At 39.9% G+C, this 9,635-nt stretch overlaps 1 pseudogene; it reads left to right on the top strand.

Moving 5' to 3' along the window:
• Positions 1 to 1,182: 1,182 nt before the first annotated feature.
• LOC105060981 (probable beta-1,4-xylosyltransferase IRX14) lies at positions 1,183 to 9,392 on the top strand (annotated as a pseudogene).
• The last annotated feature ends 243 nt before the right edge of the window (positions 9,393 to 9,635 follow it).

Below are 9,635 nucleotides of genomic sequence, written 5' to 3'. Positions count from 1 at the left end.
ACTTTAAATAAAGTGCATCTTTTTAATTTTTTGCCATTATTATTATATGATTAAGTATCACGTATTTGTTGGTCATGATTTGAAGGTCATAAGACCTGAAAACTCAGTGGGTTCTGTGATATCTTTTTTTACTTGAACTTAAGAGCCCACCAAATCCTTCAATTGACTGGTATGAAGCTAAATTTAGACATGAAGTCCCCCAACAGGCCTTGGTCTCAATTTACTAAAAACCTAACCCGAGTGGACCCAATACCATTTCAAATCATGTGTGGCTCAAACAATGCACATGAAGGATAAAGAAGTCATAAACAACTCATTATAATGAGTTATGAACGCTTCAAGTAACATCTAGAGTATATTTCTATCAAAAAAAGGAAAAAAAATCTAGAGTATTTAATAGAAAAAACACTCAATAAATGGATGACATCTAAAAAAAAAAAAAATTGGTTGGATGGAAATTTGAATCCATGACCTTGACCTCTCGTATCATGCTAACCAGTGGGGGGTGTGTGTGTGTGTGTGTATGCATGTATGAGATCTTGACACAGTTCATACCTCATGAAAGCAACAATCCACGTATTCAAGATTTAATCTCTCGTTAGCAAATATGATTATTACCATCTATCAAATAATTCTCTTTTTAAACATACCTTCAGCAATAAAAGTGCCATGCCGTCCAATCGATTCCGAAGAAGAAAAATTTGGATGAGACACCCAACACATGCACAGAAAGGTCGTCCAGAATTCGGACGGCTGTGGAAAAATTGTTACATCCAATCGATCAGTCCAAAATATCAAGGTGGATAATATGTATCTCTCATTTCATTTTGACTTATTTAATTACAATGAACAGGATGGTGAGTGTCTATTGGACTGGCCGATTGGATCTGGTCCATCTAATAATTACACACTGCTGTGGCGCACCCGAGCGCAGCTAATCCTCTTGCCACGTCGCATTACCGTTGGGATGTTTGACAGCAAATTTAGTTGACAGCGATGATATCGGAACTTAGTACAAAGCTTCTTACGATAACGGCTTAATATTCCTTGTCCGAATTCAAGCCCCCTGCGCCCCCGCCCTCCGCAATTGCGCAATCCATCCCCGTTTTTTTTCAAAAAAACCTCTTTTTTTTTCCGTTCAGCCAACCTAATAATCTTCCTATAAATTCCACCCGTCTCTCCTGCCACTAATAACACGGGTCCACGACAAGAGAAACCGTCCGAAGATTCGGCGCACGTCGACTACACAATGAAGCTCTGGGCGCTGCAGCCCAATCGCCGGGCCAACAGCTTCAACTCCCCCACCGCCGCCCCACTTGACGGCGGCGCCACCCCCTCCACGGCCCCCTCATCCGCTCCCCCGCCGCCCTCTTCTGGCTCCTCCTCCACGCCATCTGCTGCCTCCTCAGCCTCGCCCTCGGCTTCCGCTTCTCCCGCTTCCTCGTCCTCCTCTTCCTCTTCTCCCCCTCCTCCTCCCCCTTTTCTTCTTCCGGCCTCCACCTCCTCCACCGCAGCCCCGACCTTCCCCCCTCCCACTCCCAGCCGCCGCCCCCTAACGCCACCGCCAGCCGCATCTTCGTCGGTCGCCACGGCATCCGCGTCCGCCCCTGGCCTCATCCGGATCCCGCCGAGGCCATCCGCGCCCAACGCATCCTCGACCGCGTCCAGCGCGAGCAGCGCCTCCAGTATGGCGTCAAGTACCCCCGCCCCCTCCTTATCGTCACCCCCACCTATTCCCGCACCTTCCAGGCCCTCCACCTCACCGGCCTCCTTCACTCCCTCCAGCTTATCCCTCATCCCCTTACCTGGCTCGTCGTCGAGGCCGCCGTAGGTGGCGCCACCTCCAACGAGACCTCCGCCCTTCTCGCCCGCTCCCACCTCCCCGTCCTCCACCTGCCCTTCCCCGGCCGCGTGCCCCTCCGCTGGTCCGACCGCCACCGCTCGAGTCCCGAATGCGCCTCCACGCCCTCAGGTATCGCCTTTATATCCATCCAACTCCTCTTGCTCTTGATCCCTTTCTCCGAGCTCTACTTTCTTGTTAGATCTGATGAATTTGGGCTCTAATTTTGGAAGCAGAGTCATCAAAGAGCGGCGATTGGACGGCATCGTGGTGTTCGCGGACGACAGCAACATCCACAGCATGGAGCTGTTCAACGAGATCCAGAATGTGAAGTGGGTGGGGGCGGTCTCGGTTGGGATTCTCGCGCACTCTGGGAATCCGGAGACGGTGGCCCAGAGGCAGCCGAGCAAGGAGGAGAACTTGCCGCTGCCGGTCCAGGGCCCGGCTTGCAACTCCTCGGACCAATTGGCCGGCTGGCATACCTTCAATCCGCTGCCGTACGCGAATAAAAGTGCCACCTTTGTGGGCGATGGAGCGACGGTGCTGCCGCGGAAGCTGGAGTGGGCTGGGTTTGTTCTGAACTCGAGATTGTTGTGGAAGGAAGCGGAGGGGAAGCCCGATTGGGTTCGGGATCTTGATGAGGTGGGTAGGAGAGAGGAGATTGAGAGCCCACTGGATCTGTTGAAGGATGCATCGTTTGTTGAGCCTCTTGGGAGATGTGGGAAGAAGATTCTGCTCTGGTGGTTGCGTGTCGAAGCCCGTTATGATAGCAAGTTTCCCCCTGGGTTGGTCTTTGCAACCCTTCTTCATTCTGTTTGCTGTCATTCTTTGATTAGTCTTTGCATCCTTACTTCAATTTTCTTTTCTTGTTGCCTTACTGATAATTCATAATTGCAATGGGTTTTGATGTATTTATTTGATTCGGTAGCTATTTTCATTGCCAATATTACTTTCAGGAGCTAGAAGTATTGTAATTTATGAGTTTTTTTGTGAATTAAATCCTCTATTATGCCATTGAACATTCCAAGAAATTCACTATAATAATAACTTATTGAAAGTTTCTTACGATTTTGTGCATTCGACACATTAAGTTTTTATAATTAGAGGATAATGAGAAACATTGACCATTATGACATCATCTGCATAAGGTGCCACTTATAGACGTGTCATCATTTGATAGATCCCAGAACAAAACATATTGAACTGCAAACTATGGTAAATGGGTTCTGAAATAAGTTCTTACACCAAAAGCACAATGCAAATTATGGGAAGGTTAAGAATGCTATCTACAGCTTTAGGTTATGCATCAAAAGATTGTTTGATGCAATGAATCTAGCAACCATGGGGTTCCTATAATAGTGCATGTTTATCCTCCCCATGAAAGGATTGGGCCAAGCCAAGCTTCGTGAACTGGCAGGCTTGGTATCAAGAGGGTATTTGAACTTGGCTTCAGCTTAAGCAGATTTTAGCTATAGATACGCTGGTTTGTCTCATAAAGTACTTCAATCTGATTCTGAGAGCCTGACTGTATACTTATTCTTCTGATCCATCTATTATTCATGCTCAACTTGTTTATTAGATGAGTTTAATCACAGCTTGAGTTCAATTAGTGATATTGAACGAGTCACCTAGTAAGCCCAAGCTGTTTGGGAACAGCTTGATTAACTTGCAGTAGTAATACTTCCTAGTAAGCATCTGATTCACCATCACTTACATAACAGAATCTTTACAATATTTGTACTTGAGTGAGAACATGTGTTCTGCTCCAAGTAAAAGTTTATGATTTGCAGTCATGTGGTTGATTTATGATATAATGATATAATCGAGTTTCGGCCGTCCGATCGCGTCCAGAAATCCTTCTTTCAATCGGTAACAAACAGCAGCCGTCGGATCTCCCCCAGAATCGATATCAACCGTTGGATCGCGCAAAAAAATCTTCTGCCCATCTGTGAGCCGCGCCATAGACCGCGAAACTATTCCCATGGACCGCGCCATCGAATTTGTGGACCGAGCGGCCGGTCCACCGTGCACCAAAGGTTATAAATTTTGTTTTTTAGGATATTTTCACTTGATTTTCGCTCCGATTTTCGTCTGAAAAATTTAGCAAAAATATGCATTAAATTTTTCAAAATTTTTTCATTATTTTAGTGCTTAAATTCTCAATTAAATCAACATCTATTTTTCATAAATATACTCTAATTTCATTTTTTTTTAAATTATCTATTTTTGCAAGAAAATTCAATTTATTTATGAAATTAGATTTTTGAAGAAAATGTTAGCATCATAAATTACCAAAAATACCTACAATAAATTAAAAATATACCACTTTTATATAACAAGCATACTTCTTTCATTCTGTTCATCTTATTTCCGTTAACATTACATATATGACATGGGGAGTCCCAAAATTCGACAAATATTGTGGTGAACTTTCTAAAGCCAGTAATATCATGTTAATACTGATCATAACTTATCAAAATCATTCATGTCAGCACCCATAAACAAATTCAAATTTGAAAAAATAAAGTAGTTTCCTTCTTTCATCATATGATTGGAAATAAAATGAAAATTTTACAAAAAAGAAAAAAGAATAGATGCGATAGGATGGATACTTGACATCAAATAGGATGACTGAGTGGATATATGAGAAGGAGGCACTTGTCTGAAGAAGAGAATGGATAGTAATATACTAGTATTATACCGATGACGCTGATTGTGAGCACTCGTGCGGATGTGTATTTAGTCTCACATCGGTTCTTCGCTAGAAAGATTTTGTGTACTTATATATGATCAAGGAATCCAAATAATATCTTTTGACTAGTCCTTTCGAATGAGGTCTTGAATTGTTACAAATGATATCAGAGCTAATCTAGCTCATAGCCTATGTGGACTAGGACATACTACCAGATGGGTTTATTAGACTGACCACGGGCTAATCATAGTATGTATGAATCGATACATGGATTTGGACCCTTAGCCTGATAAGGATGTCCAGGTAAAGAAGGAGAGTATGTGAGGACTCACGCAGAAGTGTATTTAGTTTCACATCAATTATTTATTAAAAAGATTTTGGATATTTATATAGGACCAACAAACCCAAATAATACATTCTGGCTAGTCTTTTTGGATGAGATCTTGGATTGTTATACTGATGCATCACTAATTGACACCAAGGAAGTGGTATTTGGGTTTGGTCTAAGCTTGGTTGATTTATCAAGTTAGGAATAATGTCTAAGTGGTATGATCAGATTGGTTTAACCTAATCAGCATATCGAACATCAAGGACCATAATGATATTAAGGATCATGCGCATGACGATGAAGTTGCTGCCATGTTTAATCTGGAGTGTAGATAGACCTATCAACTAGTTGGGAATCAAAGGCTGGTTATAGCATTGCTGGTGGTTTCACGAGATATGCTGGCCCATCTGATGACAGGGTTGTATTGATTGTAAGTACATGAAAGGTGGTAGGATAACTTCGAGCACTTAGCTTGCCTATCAATGTAGATTCTTGTTTGTCTTTTTTGGTTTTGCTCATTGTTTGTTATCAAGACCTCCTCTATTGACATATGGATTATGTGTTCTATGATGGGCCAGCTCATTCTGATATTTATGGATGAAACAGAACTTAGTTTGATACATTATGGTACATGACATTCGACAGCTTTTACTTATAGTATTATGTCTGGGTATGAAAAATGGGCTGACAACATTTGGTAACAGTGTCTAGATTGGGAAGTTGACAACACTTCGAACTTTATTCAAAAGCTGCATAATTAGCCATCTTGGTTTTGAATTGAAGTTGAAATTTGGTAACAGCCTAGCATGCTTGACATTGTCAAAAATATGCATAAAGTGAACAAAGGGACTATAGAGACATTTTGTCTTTTTAATCAAATCACGTGGAAAAAAATGAACACATGCTCAAAAGAGAAAAAGGAGAAGAAATTCTTGTTTGTTTATATGCACTAGCTATTAAGGCACTAAAGAAGGAATAAATCAGAAATATTATAAGAGACAGAATTTGGTCTCTGTTGGTTTTTCTAGTTCTTTTTTCATATGTCTTTAGCTTTTCAATGCTTGCTATTTTTTGTTGCAGCTTCTTTCCTTTCTTTATGGTTTGTATATTTACAGACATGTCCCAATGCAAATTATTACTTAAAAAAGATATAGTCTCAAACATGATGAATTGAGATTCCCTCTAGAACATATAAGCTTTATAAAGCATATGTTTTGAGAACCCTTTGAATTTTATGTATTATAAACAATTGTCATGGGCATGATAAATGAAACTTAATTTGGAAGAACGGTGCCCCCCTCCCTCCCCCCCAAAAGAAAAAAGGATAAAAAGGAACACCACTACAACCCACCCACCCAAAAGAAAAGGAAAACGGTAGCCACATTGACACATGAAGATGGAATTCATGAGTTGCGCTTAATGACCAACCTCAGTTGTTGGTTTAGCTTTTCTATCATGAGATTGTGATTTATATGCACATGATGCATATATGATCATACCTTGTATGGCAACATGAACTTACAATGCCATCGTCACTTTTCATAAGGGCAATTTGGTGATAACGTATTTCCCCCTTCTAGCATAGTCACAAACTCGACCCCATTTTTGCAATATTCGCACTAGTGTGCATATGGATGTGTGTATTGTAGAGTGGTGGGTGTGATTTCCTTTTTTTTCCTTTTTAGTTCTGTGTGGGTTTTTTTTTTTTTGGGTGGGGGGGAGGTGATGGTCCTTTTCAGAGAAGTCCATGTTCTAACCATCCAATGGCCATTCAGGGTAATATGGTATGTGATCAATCTATTATTTCCATGACAAAAGTATATTATACCAATATGGTACTGTGTTCAAGTAAACATCTATATGCAAAACATGAGATATTAAATTGGTAAGTTGGAATTATGGAATGGTTTTGTCCATTCATAGACTATTGTTGTCATTAATATGTTCATGGCCACAAATCTTGATAGGACATCTTGCAAGACATCAATCAGGAAGGGTACCATGTCGGGAAATGACCATCCAGCCATTGTCCTAGCATCTTGATTGGCATGTCTTGGAACATCCCCCGTCCAACGGAATGGGTGGGATAATAGCACGTCCTATTCCATGGGCACTTCGGGACAGTCCTATCCTATGGGATTTAAAACCTTGAATATGTTGATGAAGAAAGGATAAATATCAGATTCTGTTCGAGGCACTAAGCGTATATACATCATCATGATCATATTATCGTGGCTCCAACTTTTATTCTCATTAAACGCAATGATGATGCATATTTTATCATTAGAAAGTGTTTTTGTTTTTTGTAAAATCATCATTGTCTATTCAAATTTCTGGAATAGGATGGAGTTAGATTTGGGATCTAATTTCCATATTAGAATATCTCAGTTTTTTCTGTAACATCTGATGGAACATTGAAGGGTAACAAGAATTTAGTTTAATAGCTTTAGCTTGTAGCTAGAAATACATTCCAAGGCCACCAATGCAAGGAGTAGTGTATAACAACCAAGAATGTGAATCAAGGGCTGAAATAAGATGCTTGGAAAATTATATGAAGAAATTGTCAGCCTCAGGGCTGGAAAGACTAGCTCTGGTAAACAGATAGCCATCAGGTGTTTAGAGTATGTTTGAGATGTGTAACTATATAATGACATACAATTGCTGTCAGCTAGCTTGAATAAGCTAGGTCAAAACCAATTCTCGAAAATGTTGGATTGCAAGATACAGCCTAAAGACTAGTAAGGAAATATGGAGTCAACGAATGTATGGTTAACAGGAAAGGAAACCATCTAATAATAGGACACTATCGAGAAATAGAATGTCCAAGTACTTCTAATTTAGAACCTGGGGATTTTTAATTTAGTAGTAGTAATCATTGAAAGAATGTTGGACAAGAAAATGAAGCTTTTAAAGATCACTTGTTTGAACATATTGCAAACTAGAGATGATTAATGAGTACTTAAATTTCTCCATTAGAACATCGCAGTATCATGGAGGGGAAGGCTAAGGATTGGTCATTTAAGACTTAAAGTTATCAATATTTTAGGTGAAGATAGGAGAGCCAAGAGTAGGACTACATACTCTGGAATATAGGGAATATAGAAATTAGGGTTATGAAATTCACTGAAACCTCCATTCTTTCAACCTGATGTGACACAAATCAATGTTAAAAATTGAAAATGTATCCAGTTTTCAAAGAAAAGTGGAAAATCACATATGTGATCTGAGTAGAAGGATTCAATGGATGCCTTAATGATGCTTTTCAAATAAAGAAAGGTCGCATGGACCAAGGGTGATGAAACTGGGGAGCTAGATTTTTTTTTTCGATGGTTGGTTCCTACTAGATACATATGAAAAGTTTCAAGTCTTAGACAAAGATTTCGGCATATAATATCTTGAAACTTGCAGTTATATTAGAGGTAAAAATTCTAGGCTAAGAAACCTTGATCTTTTGAGCAAGGCCATTAAAATTTCTTTTCATGGGTGTGGAGATTATATATTCAAACCATATATACTGGCTCATATGATGGATGGAAGTCAACACATAAAATGCACTAACATGTATGAGCTAAAATATTTGCAGTAGTCTATAAACCTGTATTGTAACAGAGTATTGATTGCCTTGTCAAATTCTCTCTTGGGAGTTACCAATAGCTTTCTTTGTTGGTAACAAATATCTCTGCACAGGGACAAATACCATCAAGAAACTGCTGCATTCTTAGCGTAACATGATGTTAACACTCTTTATGATAAATTGCATCTATTTGACTAGCCCAATATCTTAAGTTTACGATATAAGCTTGCCTCTGATGCTGTATTACCTTCAGATAATTTCCTAAATAACACTTTAGGATCACAATTTTAATGGAAATGATGCATAATTTAATTCTTAAAGATGTATCATTGGTAGTGCTTCAGAATTATGATGGCCATGCCAGTCTGGTAATGGGTATTGGCTGCTCTATTCTTTGTATCGCTGAGCCTGGAGAAATTTCATGGTTTAGTTCTTGACCATTTTTAGCAGGAATACTAGCAAGCTTTAGATGCTAGATGTAAAGTAAGACATTCTATTATTTTGTTACCATTGCCATTAAGCTTTTCTCTGCATGCAGATGGATAATAGATCCACTTTTGAATATTACTGTTCCTGCAAAACGAACCCCATTGCTTGATGCACCTCCTGAACTTCCATCTGATAAGATGGCTACCAGTCAAGATCACATGGAGAAACGTTCTTCAAAGACAGGTAGATCTTCAAGATCAACGAACAGCTCTCGCAATAAAAGGAAGCAAGAAGCACAAGTAGATGCGCGCACTTCTGACGTATCTCAGAGGCAAGCAAAATGAGAGGCCTCACACTCACAGCATGTCTGTACAGCTAGAGTTCTCATTTCCCACAAATACATGTGCTTGTTGCCAAGTGTTAGATCCTTTGCATCTATGCATTTAATTCTTTATCCTCAACCAGCATCTGTCTGCATTATTTTGGGTATAGCTTCACCAGAAGATAAACATCCTGAGGTTCAGCATTTCGTAGCTTGTTATTTCTATCAGTTGGAGATGAGAGAACATAAATCTTTCAGAATTTGCTGGAGGTCCATGGTTCCAGCTGAAGTTGATATTGGAAACTGTTAACATTTCAACGGGTGCAGTAACTTCTGGAGATCTAAATCAATGATGCTGATGCTGCCGGTGGTTTTAATTCGCTAGTTCTATTGCGAACTTGTGTTTAATGTGAACCAAGTTTCATTTATGTTGGTGGTTTTTGTTTTTGT

The sequence above is a fragment of the Elaeis guineensis genome, chromosome 1 (genome assembly GCF_000442705.2).
Source record: "Elaeis guineensis isolate ETL-2024a chromosome 1, EG11, whole genome shotgun sequence".
In the NCBI taxonomy this organism is placed as follows: Eukaryota; Viridiplantae; Streptophyta; class Magnoliopsida; order Arecales; family Arecaceae; genus Elaeis; species Elaeis guineensis.
Note: the sequence above shows the minus strand (reverse complement) of the source record. Positions and strands in the feature narration are given on the sequence as shown.